Source organism: Acomys minous (assembly GCF_964271855.1).
Source record: "Acomys minous genome assembly, chromosome: 20".
Taxonomy (NCBI): domain Eukaryota; kingdom Metazoa; phylum Chordata; class Mammalia; order Rodentia; family Muridae; genus Acomys; species Acomys minous.
Window position 1 is genome coordinate 22,431,334 of NC_140502.1, and position 15,622 is coordinate 22,446,955.

Genomic DNA, 15,622 nt, shown 5'->3' on the forward strand with positions numbered 1-15,622 from the left:
TAATGATGTGACCAAGAGTGGGCAAGAGGGCCTGGGAGAGTGCCTGGCTGGCATGTACAAAGCCCTTGCTTTGATCCCCAGCACCACACAAAGCACGTTGGCAGTATCTATAATCCTACTACTCGCTTTAAGGAGTATGAGCCCAGCCTGGACTGCACTGTAAGAGCTTGTCTAAAGGTCAGGCTAGAACAACAGCAGCAAGTGCAGTGAGGGAGGCCTGGATAAAAGGGAAGGGCTCATCATAGCATCACCTTCTTAGGATCAGGAGAACTCAGAGCCCATCACGGAGGGTCTCCCTTTGTGAGGCTGGGCTGTGGTGGCGCACACCTTTACAGTAATCCCAGCACTCGAGAGGCACAGGCAGGCAGATCTCTGAGTTTCAGGCCAGCTTGGTCTACAGATTGAGTTCCAGGATGGCCAGGGATACACAGAAAAATGTCTTGAAAAAGCAAAACAACCACCACCCAAAAACAAAAAACAAAGAAAGAAAAAGAAAACCTGCTTCCTGTTTCCGGGGGTGGGTCTGGACTGTGTTCACTGTCTTTCCAAAGGAGTCTCTCACCTTCTCAAGGAATCATGAAATTCAGAATAGGTAACTAGTTATAAGATTTTTGTATTATTTTTTTAAACACCAACTTATCTTTTTATTTAATAATTTTATGTGCATGGATGTTGTCTGTGTAGCACTTATGTACCTGATCCTCTCAGAGGTCAGGAGGGCATTGGGTCCCTGGAACTGGAATTAGACCATTGTGAATGGAATTAGAGACCACTGTGAACGGCCATGTGGGAGCTGGGAATCAAACCCTGGTCCCCAGGAGAGCAGCAACTGAGCCATCTCTCCAGCCCAAGATTTCGCACTGTTTACTGTGGAGCAAGTGGACTATTTTCTCTCTTGCTTTGACCAAATGTACTAACTAGCCTTCCCCAGTTGTTTAATGGTCTTATGGTGGCAAGAGTAAGGGAGAGTTTTTTTTTGTTTTTTGTTTTCAGATTCTCAAGGAAATGCCAAGATGGCAGCGGGGAATATGGGTTTGCCAGGTAAATGGCAATTTCTTATGTATTGAATCCCAGATGTTTTCTATGAGAACTGAGTTTTGCTGAAAGACACCCTGAAGTCCTGAATGTAGCCTATCCTGGCTACCCTCTAACAGCATGACTATGAACAGCAGGATGATTAATTTCTCAGTAGAGACCAATGCGCTTCCAGATGGAGTGATGTGCATGGTGGATCTTAGAACTGACTTCTTTACTGGGAAAAAAAAATCAGACAGGATGAGGCCAGCCCCATCTATAAAGTGAGCCCAGGACAGCCAAGGCTACACAGAGAAACCCTGTCTCGGAAAAAAAAATTCCTTAACCCCCTCCCCCCCCCCCAAAAGAAGAAGAAGAAGAAAAAAAAGCTAAACAGGGAGGGTGGAGATGGCTCAGAGGGTAAAGGCACCTAAAGCCAACCCTGACAACATAACTGCCACCTCTCCTGCCCCCCCAATAAATCATAGAGGAAATAGTTTTTAGGAATGCTTTTACTTGAAACTTATATTGGTCCAAGTCAGGACTTAACACACTTAACATTTCCCTGCGGAAACAATTCCACGATCAGAATTAAACGTTTTCCTTTTCCCTTCACATAACAAAGCTACAGAGAACTTAGTGGAAACTTACAGGTCAACAGAACCTCTCTCACTAAACCTTGGTAGTCATGACTTTTTTCCCTATATTGTTCATTTGGTGATTCTGGTCCAATGTTTTCTGGATTTCTACGATGTGCTTCTGCCTCCCCATCTATGAGACTGGCTTCCTCCACTGTCACCACATCTTGGTGCTGCGTGGCTTGCACTGCTGCAGGGATCACGTGGAGGGCACCTCATTTCCAAACAGGTGGGAGGCCGAGTTCTTGTGTTCCAAGGCAACAGTGACATGTGAAGATGTTTGCGCCTCCACACCCGAGATGACTGCGTCTGCTGGAAAAGAGCGGGGGGCCCTTCGCGCAGGCCGAGCATTGGCCCAGGTAACACTCCTCGCACAGAGCTTCTGCGGTGGACTCCACCTGAGCCGATCTGAGTAGTCACCACTGCCAACACGTCCGCATCTATCACTATAAGCGCCTGATGGACAGTCAGTCTTTACCACACGGTCAGATGTTGACGAACCACAGTACAATCTTTTGGTGGTTGTGTAATACACATCGCTACAACTTTGTATCTCTCAGTGCTAGAACTCGCGGAATCCTTCACTGCATAAGCAGTCTGTGATAAGACTACAGTCAACTGGCAAAAACCAAAAAACCAAAAACAAACCCAACAACCCAACAACAAGTCTCTGTAATACGGTGCGTTATCCGGTGTCGTGATTCCCTAACCATCTCTTCCAACGTGAAATAGGGGGCACTGATCTCTTAAGGAGGACGAGCCCGACAACCTCCCCGTGGGGGCTCTTTTTTTGCTGGAAGCTGCCCCCCCCTCGCGACAACTCTTCTTAAACTTTTACGGAGGAGCCACCGCCGGCCACGTGTCGGGGACGCCCGTTTCCTCCACTTCCGCCTCTCCCTCCTCTTCCTCCTCTTCCTCCCCTGGGAGGGCCGGTGCGCGCCGGGGGAGGTGGGGGTGCAAGCCTGTCACTCTCCAAGGCTGGCCTGGCGACATGCTCCCCTCGGCTGGCCTTCCCGTCCGAGGGCGCCGCACCCTTAACGCCTGCGCGGCTCCGGCTTCTTCGCGATCTGTTGGTTTCCCCGTCCTTCCTCAAAATGTCTTCCATAATTTGCCTGTATTTCACGAACACGGCTTCGAGGGCTTTCTCCTTCATTTCTTCACTAAGCCCACCGAAGAGGTGCTTTTCTGGGCGTTTTCCTTCAGCCATTTTTTTTTGTTGTTTGTTTTTTTTCCCCTTTCCTCTCCTCTCCTCAAGCTAACGGCTCTCAGCCTTAAGATGGCTGCCGAGTCCTAGAATCGACGAAAACAGAAAAAAAGCCGTCGGGCCACGGGACAAGCTACAAACAGCGGGGGTCGGGGTGTGTGGGGGGAGACAAGCAGTATTTATTCGCCACTTACCTCCGCCGCTCGACACTCGGGGACGAAAACCTCTCTTCCTCCTCTCCCTTCGACGCTCCAGCGGCGGCTTGACGCCTAGCTGAGAGGAGGATTCCTCCTTACAAAACCTCGCGGTAATGGCGGCAGTGCCGTTATAGCATCACTTCCGCAGCAGGTTCAAGTACTTCCGGTGTCGGGGGAGGAGGGGGGAGGTAGGGTGTCGGTGCTTGCGATTCCCTGATCAGCCACTAGGGGGGTTTCTCTCTCTCTCTCTCTCTCTCTCTCTCTCTCTCTCTCTCTCTCTCTCTCTCTCTCTCTCCTCTACCTCTATCTATCTATCTATCTATCTATCTATCTATCTATCTATCTATCTATCTATCTATCTATCTATCTATCCAGGGTCTCTCTGTGTAGCCTTGGCTGTCCTGACCCCGCTCTGTAGACCAGGCTGGCCTCGAACTCACAGAGATCCGTCTGCTTCTGCCTCCTGGGTTCTGGGATTACAAGGTGCACAACAAACTAGTTTTAAGATAGGTTTACAGATGTGTGGGGGTGTCAATCGAACCTGAGATGGAACTCCAATTCCAGTGCGTACAATTTATAGGGCTTTGGCCCAGTGGCTAGGTTTATGTCAACTTGTCACAAGCTAGAGTTATCTGAAAGAAGGGAACCTCAACCGAGAAAACTTTTTTTTTCCATAAGATTCAGATGTGAGGCATTTCCAAATTAGTAGTTGATGGGGGAGGGCCCAGACCCATGTAGGCGGTGCATATTCCCTGGCCTGGTGGTCTTGGGTTCTGTAAGGAATCAGACTGAACAAGCCATGGGGAGAGGAGCCAGTAAGCAGCACCCCTCCACGGCCTCTCCATCGGCTCCTGCCTCCAGGTTCCTGCTCTCCGTGAGTTCCTGTCCTGACTTCCTATGCAGCTGTGAGTGAACTAAACCCTTTCCTCCTCAAGTTGCTTCAGCTATGGTGTTTCAGCAAAGCAATAGTAATCCTAAGACAACATTTTACCTTTTATAGATTGATTGTTGTTGTTATTAATTTGTATAGATTAATAATTTATATAGATAAATTTACATAGATCACCATATTACTACTACTACTACTACTACTACTACTACTATTATTATTATTATTATTATTATTATTATTATTTTAGAGTAATGTGTGTGGAACTCAGATTCTCACTTGCCCGGCTAGTCCTTTACCACCGTGCTATATCCCAGTTGGCCTCGAAGGGCTGCTCCGTCTTCCGTGGCGTCTGGAATGCTGGGATTACAGGCCTGTGGTCGTTTGGTTGCTGGTTACTGGTTCAGAACCTCTTCTTCTTCTGCCTTCCATTTTTACTTTTAAATGTATGGGGGCAACTCTTGCATATGGTGCCCAGGCTGGCCTTGAACTTACGATCCTCTCTTCTTAGCCTCACCTATTGCTGGGATTACAGTCTCTTAGCAGCACAGCTGACTGAGGATTCAGCGTGAGGCTGTAGGTGGCATTCAATACACGTGCACTAGTTTAACTTCTTTTCTTGTAAGGAAATACCTGAGGGGTTGGGGAGGCTGCTGAGTGGACAAACATGAGAGGCAGAGTTCAGACCCCAGGACCCACCAAAAAAAAAAAAAAAAAAAAAGCCGAGTGGGCGTGGCATCCCACCTGTGATCCCAGCGCCTGGGGTGGGTAGAGACAGGAGAAGCCTTGACAGTGAGCTGGCTGGCCAGAGCAACTGAAACAGTGGCCTCTGAGTTCAGTGAGCGTCCCTGTGTGCACCGTCCTCAGACATGTGTGCTCACATGTGTGAAAACCACACACATACACTCACAGGCAAAGAAAAGAGAACACCTGAGGTCTTTGACCTATGAAGGGAAAAGGTTTGCTTTGGCTCACAGTTGTAGAGACTGTAGTCCAGTACTGGATAGACTCATAGATGAATGACAGCGGCGGGGCATTGTTTGTGGCAGGGCAAACTGCTAAACTGCTCACCTCATGGGCAGGAAGCAAGCAAAAAGAATAGGAAGGGAATTTGGTTCCAGAATCCTTTTTTTTTTGAGGGCATAGTTCCAAAGATCAAAAGATTGCCCTCCGTGTCTTATCTCCCAAAGGCTCTAGTACTTTCCAGTGGCTCTTCTCTGAGGATCAAGATGTTAACAGACACAGGTCTCCGGCTAGATATCTCAGATCCAAACCTCAGCAACATGGCTTAGCACAAATAGCAACTCATCAGTATTAAGACATAAAAATGGCAAAACTCACATTTTTGATAAGTTACTATGTATCAGGCCCAAAATGCTGCCAAGTCTCATGTAACACAATGAAGTGGACACAGTAACAGTCTCTGTATATTATAAGGGACTTAGGCTTAGCGAGAAGACAGTAACACGTCAAAAGATACACCTTTGAGATGTAAACCCAGGGCACTCTTTTCTTTTAAGATTTATTTATTTAGAGTGTGAGTAGGTGCCTGAGAGGCCAGAAGAGGGCATCAGATCCCCTTGATCTGGAATTACTGATGATTGTGAGCCACCGTGTGGATGTTGGGAATTGAACTTGGGTCTTCCAGAAGAGCAACCAGTGCTTTTTATTTTATTTTTTATTTTTTATTTAAAAAAAAAAATAAACCATGAATTTCTTTTTTGGGGGTTACTTACAGGAACAGGGGCAGCTTTCAAAAGACAGCTGCATCACAAAAAGTCCATGCTAGTCTGGGTGACAATTCACAAAGTCTGGTACACTGACGTTGTTTTTATGGCTAAGCAGGTTGGAGTCTTCCAGGCAGCTTAGCTAGACCTGGGTTCTTCCGGAGTCCTTATCACTCATCCTACCTTGAAGAAAGAGAGATGCTGCGCATCGCAGCCAGTGCTCTTAACCACTGAGCCACCCGCAGCCCCTCAGGAGCCTATAATCACTAGGATGCCAGACTAGATTTCCTCACCCTTTTAAACTGTGCTGCACACTCGGGATTTATGTTTCTTCTGCTTGAGGTATTTGAATAATCTCAGGCCTTTGATACTGTTCTTTTCCTGGACTTGAAATGGAAGGGCTCAAGCAGCCTAAAGCTTGGAAACCCCAGTAGGTGGGAGGCTAAGACAGGAGGATCACAGGTTCAAGGACAGCCTGGGTTACATAGTAAAACTTTGTGTCCAAGAACACCCAGGACTCAGACGGTAAGATACTCACCTTGGAAGCACCAGGACCGAGAATTGACCTGAGTACCCAGGAAAAAAATGCCTGGTGTGGTAGCGCATGCTTGGGATCCCATTACTTGTGAGGCATCAGCAAGCGAATCTCGGACTTTCTGGCCAGCTGGCCTAACCAAACAGGCAAGCTTCAGGCCAGTGAAAGACACTGTCTCACATACACATGGAGGCAGGGCAGTGAAATGGCTCCATGGAAGAGGTGCTTGCTTCCAAGCTGGACCACATACGTTCAATTCCCCTGACCTTACGTGGTGCAGCGAGGGAACTGACTCCTAAAAGTTGTCTGACCTCTGACCTCCGCACATGCGCCGTGGCAAGCACACTCCTCTTGCCAAAATAAATGTTAAAAGGGGCTGATTGCATTCCTGAGAGATGACAGCCACATGCATGAATGAACGTGTACAACCCTCACCCCCATGCACACCCACACACCTGCACACCCACACATTGGCACACCCACATACATGTATAGCTCCCAAACACAAACAAGCGAGCAGACAACACGTTGTCGTAGGGCTGGGCTTGATTTTGAGCGAGAGGGTAATTTTCGGCCTGTATGTGGGAGAGTGATCTTTTGTGGAGGGCATATGGATTTCATTAAGGATCAGGGAGGTGTGTCTCAATTTTATCTTCCAAATCATGGACTATCATGGGCCAGGACTTACATATTTACTGTTTATTGTCATCAAGACACATGGTCTAATATGCAGATATAAGTGAGTATATACCATTTGAGTCTTTCTGCATATTAGCCCAAGGGGCATGTCCCACAAAAGCCTTCACTTACCAGGAAACTAAGACAGAGGGGAGGACATTCTATTGGGACTCTAGATGAGAGAAGCATGGGAGAATGGCAAAGTAGAAGGATCCAGAGGGTCCTAGAAGCCTACAAGTAGAACATTATGATAGGCAGATTTGGGCACAGGGGTCCCGCTCAAACTAAGGCACCAGCCAAGGACAATACAGGCCGTAAACCTTAAACCCCTACCCAGATCTAGACAATGGACAGAACACTCTCCACAGTAGAGTGGAGAGTGGGATATTACTTTCTCACCTACTCTGGTGCCTCACCTTTGACCATGTCCCCTGGAGGGGGTGACCTGGTGGCACTCAGAGAAAGGACAGCAGGTTACCAAGAAGAGACTTGATACCCTATGAGCATATACAGGGGGAGGTAATCCCCCTCAGGAACAGTCATAGGGGAGGGGAATAAGGGGAAAATGGGAGGGAGGGAAGAATGGGAGGATACAAGGGATGGGATAACCATTGAGATGTAACAAGAATAAATTAATAAAGGAGGAAAAAAAAAAGACACATGGTCACCTCTTTTTTTATTTGGTCACCATCATCTGAGCTGAAGAACTCTTCTTTGACAACACAGGACCTAGTGTTGGGCTGTCACACACACACACACACACACACACACACACACACACACTGCCCTGCAGATAAAAACTCAAGTAAATAAAACAAAAGGAACAAATACAGCTTCAAAATTACACTTTGTTTATTTATTAACTGAGGGGCATACATTGAGGTCAGAAGACAATCTGTGGGAATAAGTTCTCTCTTTCTACCATAGGGGGCGTTGGGGATCAGTTTCCGGCCATTAGGCTTGGCAGCAAAGACCCACTGAGCCCTTTTGCCAGTCTCAAGCCCAACCTTTCGACATTGCAAAAAATGATGCTGCTATCTACAAAGCTCACACCCTAAGGTAACACTATCAAGTTACAAAAATTATTTGTTATCATTACTCTAAAGTTTCATATGTGACACACACACACACACACACACACTATAATATCCTCTAATCTTTCTTAACTTTTCCTTCATCCCACTCAATACCTTTTTCCTCCCAACTATCCCACCTTTCTTATCTCTTTGTTTCGTTTTTTTGTTTGTTTGTTTTTTTATCAGCTTTATCTATTTGCTTGTGTGTGAGCCACTGTACTTAATAAGGCTTACCGCCTGATGATGGAATGGGCCGGGGGTGCTCTCAGCCTGTGGGCCAGGGGTTAGACACAGGGACAGGGTACTGAGAGGCACCCAGAGACAGCGTGGAGGGGTGGGGTGCAATGGGATGGGGTGGGTAATCTGTCAGCCTGTCAGCTGGAGCCTTCTAACTCTGAAGCAGATTGCTTGGAGGAGGGAGACGTTATCACAGTTTCAGAATTCCTTAGACACTCTCAGGCTCTTACCTGCTTTGCCCACAGTGTTTGTGTCTCCACAGGAGGGTGTGACAGCAATGCTGAGAGGAATGCTAACAGATGCAGCTGCGAGCCAAGGCTGCTCCCTCTCCTGCCAGCCCTGCCGCAGTGCTGTCAGGCACGGCTTGTACAGGGGCCTCACAGGAGAGCCTCGCTTCCTACAGTTCCTGCAAGGGCCAGAGTTAGGGAGGTGCCCCAGTCTACCACTCCATTGAGGGCTGGATACACAGTGTCACTTTTGCTCCCTACTTGCAGGTGGCCTTGTACAGATGCCTTTAGCATTTCTTCATAACAGTTTATTTGTCTTTGAAATGGGACTTGGTTTACGCAATGCCTTGGCAAACATCTAGGCAGCAGTGAGTCATAGTGTCACCGTAAAGGCCATTTTTGTTATGATTGTTGTTAAAAAAGATCTACATTTTGGGTCAAGTTTCTACCCTTGAAAACCCCAGCATCTGGGAGGCAGAGGCAGGAGGATCACCACAGATTTGAGGGCAGCCTGGTCTACATAATGGATCTCAGGCAAGCCAGAGCTACATAGTGAGACCCTGTTTCAACCCCCCACCCACAAAAGGGGGTTGGGGAGATCCAAACTGGGTAGGCTATGGGCCTGGTGGGACATGCCTGTACTCTAAGTCACTTAGGAGACTGAGGCAGGAGGATTGTTTGAGTCCAGAAGTACAGAGACATCCTGGCAATACACTAACATCCTATCAAATAGAAACATTGGGCCTGGGAATTTATATGAAAGCTAGTGTTTTTTTTTTTCTTCATGCATGAGGTCCTGGGTTTGAGCCCAAAGATTGCGTTATAGTGCATATTTTAAAATCTATTTTATTGGGTTCTTTATACCTCTTTCTTCCTTCTGATCCCACCCTCCCTCCCAACCTTAGGTAAGAGAGAGGAGATTAGAAGTGAAAGGGGACATAGACTTTTTTCCAGCTGGTTAGGGTCCTAGAGTTCTTTGGGAAAATACCAATCTCAGGGTCTCTCAATCAAACCCAGAGCTGGCTGAGATGGCTAGCTCGATTTTTCAGTCTGCTTGTTCTGCGAGCCTGTAGCTTTGCTTTCTGAGGCTGGGTTACAAGTGGGCCACCTCCCCCTCCCCACCTGGCATTTTATGTAGGTGCAGGTGCTGAGGATCGGAGCTGTGCTCTGAACACTTGCTGAAAGCAGTAGCTACTTTTCCGCACCTGCTGTAAAACACCACGACCAGTGGTGAAGTAGAAAAGAAAGAGTTTATTTTGTCTTATGGTTCCAGAGGGGGAGGTGATGGTGGCGGTAGCGGGCGGGCAGCCGGCACCAGGGACAGGAAGGCGGAGACCGACCGCGTGTTAAACAATGTGTAAAAAGCGGAGAGAGAACCGGACATGTAAGGGAGTCTAGTGGGACTTTTGGTCCCACCAGGGGTACAAATAGTGGCACTTTAATATTTTAAAGCTTAGGCGTTCTAGCTGGGCAGATTCCCAGCTACCTATGTAGCTTAACCTGATTTGTCCTGTCATTATGTCCTGCCGTGTGGCCAGCTCTGTCTCTCTGCTCCTGTTCATCTCTGTCCTCTAACCCTGCAGCCTGCTGGTGAGTCTCCAGCATATGCCCTTATCCTGGATCCCTCCCCTCTTTCTGTCTCTCTCTCTGTGTCTCTCTCTCTCTCTCTGTCTCTCTCTGTCTCTGTCTTTCTCCCTCTGTCTCTGTCTCTCTCTCTGTCTCTCTCTGTCTCTGTCTCTCTCTCTGTTTCTGTCTCTGTCTCTCTCTGTCTCTGTCTGTCTGTCTGTCTCTCTCTGTCCTGGAAGTTTCGCCATCCATTTCCTTCCCAGCTATGTCAGCTCTTTATTACATGTGATAGGCAAGTGAGGAAGGACAGATGTTTACAAAATATAAGACAGGAAGGCTGGGCGTGGTGGCGCATGCCTTTAATTCCAGCACTTGGGAGGCAGAGGAGGATGGATCTCTGAGTTTGAGGCCAGCCTGGTCTACAGAGTGAGTTCCAGGACAGCCAGGGTCACCAAGATCTGTCATTAATCTGTTCTTGAAGTGGAGCATGTTAGGATCCTGCCCTGGTCGGCCTAGCAACCGGTGATGTCATCGCCTACCTGCCACTGGGCGTGCCCCTTCCCAGGAGTATGTACAAGGACAATCCAACTTCCTCTCTTTCTTGCTGTCCCTCCTCCACTCTCTTCCTGTCTTCCTTATTCTTTTTTTTTTTTAAATTTTTCTCCTTTATTAATTTATTCTTGTTACATCTCAATGGTTATCCCATCCCTTGTATCCTCCCATTCTTCCCTCCCTCCCATTTTCCCCTTATTCCCCTCCCCTATGACTGTTCCTGAGGGGGATTACCTCTCCCTGTATATGCTCATAGGGTATCAAGTCTCTTCTTGGTAACCTGCTGTCTGTCTTCCTTATTCTTCTCTTGTTCTCTTCCTCCCTTGCTGTCTCTATCTCCCTATCTCTCTGTCTCTCTGGGGTACCCCTCTCACTTCCCTGCTCTCCCACACTCGTATAATAAAACTTCCCCATAACATAGCGGTTGACTGCCATCTTTTCCTTTCTTTCTTTTTTTTTTTTCAATCATGAAAAGAGCCACTGGGACCTAATTCACTCCCATTCACGGTCTCTCTCTCTCTCCGAGGCTGAGTTTCCACCTCGTTATCTCAGTTTCCAGCAGAAGCGTTAGGAAAAACCTTCACAGGCAGCAGAAAAGAATTGGCTTATGCAACGTACACGAAGTCAAAATAGTGACCCGGGCGGACAACAGGAGTGCCCTGGGGTTTTGGCGTCAAGACCGCCTCAAGGGCAGGTTCGGAGCTGGTCGGTGCCGATTTAGCCATGGTGACAAGGGAACCCTAGCCACCGTTCCTCCAGCAGTTAAGCCCACTGACACGCCACTACTGTGGTAACTCACGGACTGTCTTCCTCTATTGGTCTCTTCCTCTCTCTCTTTTATGATTTATTTTGATTTTTAGTCGATTTATCTACTTTACTATGTGTGTGAGTGTTTGGCCGTGTACATAATATCCTGTGTGCATGCGTACCTGATATCCCAGGAAGTCAGAAGGGGGCACTGGATCCCCTGAAACCGGGGTTTCAGAAACAGGTGGCTGTGAAGCATCAGGCAGGGTGCTAACGACTGAGCCTGCGTCCTCTGCAAGGACAGCACGCGCAGCTAGTGCGCTTAAACTGCTGCGCCGTCTCTCCAGCCCCTTGTATTAAGTTAGGTGTTTGTGCATGTGTGTGCGTGTGTGTGCATGTGTATGTGTGTGCGTGTGTGTATGTGTGTAAGTGTGCGTGTGTGACATGCACAAATGCCTGGCCCTGAGAAGCCAGGAAAGGGTGTTAGCTCTCCCAGAGCTGGGGGTTTCAGGAAGTCGTGTAGGTGCTGGGAACCAAACTCAGATACCTACTGTTTCTGCCACTTTCCCTGCTGTTATTAGACAGGGGCTTTACTAGGCAGCCCTACCTGGTTTCAATCCAGTGGGTGAAACCTCCTGCCTCTGCCCCTTCCGTGCTGGGGTGACAGGGTTGCCCTACCATGCCAGCCTTTCCTGCCTGTCTCCTGCAGTGCTACCATCCTTCAACACCATTGCACTAGGGGACGAAGCGTCCAGCGCGCAGGGCCCTCTTGGGAACAGGATCTCGTAAAGCGCAGAGTCCTCCTAGGAGGGCCTGGCATGGCAGCTGAAGCTTGTTGAGCGGCGCCATGGCCGAGACGAGCCGGTCTGGGTAGTGCAGAGAAGCCAGAGTATGCATCTTGATCTCAAGGCTTTGCACTGAGAGAAATTCCCCTGTGGATTAGAGGTTTATTGTCTGGGGTGTTTATGTACTTACTCTTCAAGGAGTATTCCAGTGAGGCCTGCTGCTAGGAATGCCCGCAGAGCTGCCCCGCCCCCTCCACCCCTGCTTTCTCTTGCAGTAAAGACAGGGTGAGTCGCTGCCCCCCCACCCTCCCAGAATGGTCCCCCTAGAGTTGTTAGCGAGGATGAAATTACAAACCTCTACAGCTTTCAGGATAGACTGCGCCACATGCAACATGGAAGACACTTGGCCTATGAGAGCATCGTGTTTACGCAGGTTAAGGAGGAGCCCTTGCTGGCTCGTTTGGACGGCAAAACAATCCTGTGCTGAAGAGTGGCTCCAGGGCCCAGGCTGAGCTGGGGGAACAGACTCCGTGAAAACCAGCACCTGTAAGCAAGCAAGCAAGCAAGCAAGCAAGCAGCCATCGTGTGGAGGCTCATGTGTGTAAAACCGACACCTGGGAGGTCCGAGCAGGAGTTCAAAGCCAATCTGGGCTATATAACAAGTTCGAGGCTACTATGGGCTACACGAGATGCTCCATCCTCAAAACCAGAGTGGGATCTGAAGTCTCATGGTTCCCACTGAAGCCTACAGCCTGCAGCCTCCCAGCCTGATGCCCTTGAGAAAGGTTCTCGACCTTTCTGTGTAGCCCCACCCCCTTCTCCTCCTTGCTCCCTCCTAGCCTGCTTCTTGAACACCCCGTGGCTCTGGCCCTCATGTCTGGGGTTTCCTATTCATTCTTCACAGAATTCTTTCACTGAAATGTCCAAGTCTTTCTCATGCCCACTTCCCTTAGGTCTTTATTCCACTGAACACCCTGTCAGGGCTGCTTCCCCCACCCCTCTGCACTGAAAAATCACCATCCCTCTCTGCCCTCGGCACTGCCTAATGCGCTATCTTTTCTTTTCTTTTTTCTTTCCTTTTTTTTTTTTTTTTTTGAGGCAGGGTTTCTCTGTGTAGCCTTGGCTGTCCTGGACTCACTTTGTAGACCAGGCTGGCCTCGAACTCACGGCGATCCGCCTGCCTCTGCCTCCCGAGTGCTGGGATTAAAGGCGTGCGCCACCACTGCCTCATGCACCATCTTTTCTTTTTGTGATACTTTGCTGGTTGTCTGTTTCCAGATGACCGAGAGAACAAGGATTTTTTTTTTTTCTGTCAATAGTGATTTATTTTTTAGGTGGCGTTCCATGCAGCCCAGGCTGACCTTCAACTTGCTATATAGCCCAGGGCTATGCTGAACTCTTGCTCCTCTTGTCACCTCTCAGTGCTAAAATTCCCAGAGTCTTTCTCCAAAGTTGTCTCCAGGGTTCTAACTGACCACCACGCAACAAGGCAAGACACAGCACAGAGTTGCTACAAGGACATTGCACATTCTGGCCCTTCCCCTCTTATAAAATGGAATTACTAGTACTTTCTTCTCCTAGTACTTTCTTCTTCTTCTTCTTCTTCTTCTTCTTCTTCTTCTTCTTCTTCTTCTTCTTCTTCTTTTTGAGTACTTACTTCTTTTTTAATATTTTATTTAATTTTAATCTATGTGCATTGGTGTGAGAGTGTCAGATCTTGGAGTTACAGACAGTTGTGAGCTGCCATGTAGGTGCTGGGAATTGAACCTGGGTCCTTTGGAAGAGCAGGCAGTGCTCTTAACCACTGAGCCATCTCTCCAGCTCCAGAGTACTTACTTCTTAAAAGCTATGAAAAGGGAGTGTGGATACCTGATGCCAAGCCTGACGGCCTGAGTTTGATCCCTCAGATCAGGATGTAGTCTCATAGTTTGTCCTGTGACCTCTGCCCACACATCTTAGCACACAATACAAAAATTGGAATATAAGATAAAAAAACAGCCGGGCGTGGTGGCGCACGCCTTTAATCCCAGCACTCGGGAGGCAGAGTTGGGCGGATCGCTGTGAGTTCGAGGCCAGCCTGGTCTACAAAGTGAGTCCAGAACAGCCAAGGCTACAAAGAGACCCTGACTCGAAAAACCAAAAAAAAAAAAAAAAAAAAAAAAAAAAAAAGATAAAAAAACAGATGAAAAGATCACATGATTGAATGGCGATGAAACCGTTTTAGTATTGTATAGCACAGAATGAACAGTTAATAAAGACATCTTAGCTGGGCGGTGGTGGCGCACACCTTTAATCCCAGCACTCGGGAGGCAGAGGCAGGCGGATCGCCGTGAGTTCGAGGCCAGCCTGGTCTACAAAGCGAGTCCAGGACAGCCAAGGCTACACAGAGAAACCCTGTCTCAAAAAAAAAAAAAAAAAAAAAGCAACAGCAACAACAACAACAAAATAAAAGCATCTCTCTGTGTCTTAGAAGAGTCCACGCTTCTAAGAGGCAACTTGCTTGTGAGTTTACATTCTCTGAAATTCATAACCCCACTTTCCCTTAAAGGAAGCCACGTCGTGTAAAATCAAATTAGACTGTAACTAGGGACCATGCAATTGGCCACACTGGGGTTATTTTGAAAGACTGATTGTTAGTAATTAAGGCAGGCAGGCAGACAATCCGATAGATCTGAAGACTCATGCTTACAATGGAGTCACCGCCAACAGGGGCCAGCAGAGAGCAGATGTTAGGAACTGGGTTTCCAGGCCACTCTCTGTGCCAGCGTCCTTTGCACAATTCCTCTCACTCTGAGTTACATAAGAAGCAGGGTCAAGCCCCGTCTTCTGAAAATTCCCTGGCTCACGAGCAAGGGCATGTGGAAAGATCTGATTAGCTCTAGATGAGGCAACGGCATGAGTGTTGGGTAGGGAACAGAAGAGAGGCAATTTTTGAGCCAGTGTCTGATGACAGTTTCGTTTAAGGTGGTTTAAGCACGGCATGGCGGTATGTACCTATAATCCCAGCACCTTCGAGGTTGAGGCAACATGGTTGTGAATTGGAGGCAAGCCTGGGCTACATACTGAGGCTCTGTCTTAAAAAAATTAGACTTTCTTAGTTTGTTTTTTTTTGTTGTCATAAGAGACCATCTCAGATTGGATAACATAATAGAAGCTGATGGTTTATGGTTATTGTTGGGAAGACCAGGAATGTGGTGTTAGCATCTGGTTATGACTTCTGTGCTGTGACAAGCATGGAATAGTATATGAGGTGGAGAGCAACTGAGGAAGGCACCTCACTGGGGGATTCTAAGCAGGGGGGCTCTACCACTGAGCCACACCCCCAGCCCCTCACTGGGGGATTCTAAGCAGGGGGGCTCTACCACTGAGCCACACCCCCAGCCCCTCACTGGGGGATTCTATGCAGGGGCTCTCCCACTGAGCCACGCCCCCAGCCCCTCACTGGAGGATTCTAGGCAGGGGCTCTACCACTGAGCCACGCCCCAGCCCCTCACTGGGGGATTCTAGGCGGGGACTCTACTGCTGAGCCACACCCCTAGCCCCTCACTGG

General features: G+C 48.3%; 1 long non-coding RNA gene across 1 annotated transcript; it reads right to left on the bottom strand.

Moving 5' to 3' along the window:
• Positions 1–1,508: 1,508 nt before the first annotated feature.
• On the bottom strand, positions 1,509–3,196 carry LOC311591380. Its single transcript, XR_014777095.1, has 2 exons — positions 3,051–3,196; positions 1,509–2,942 (listed from the first exon to the last, which is right to left on the bottom strand). It is a non-coding gene; the product is annotated as an uncharacterized lncRNA (long non-coding RNA).
• Positions 3,197–15,622: the final 12,426 nt, after the last annotated feature.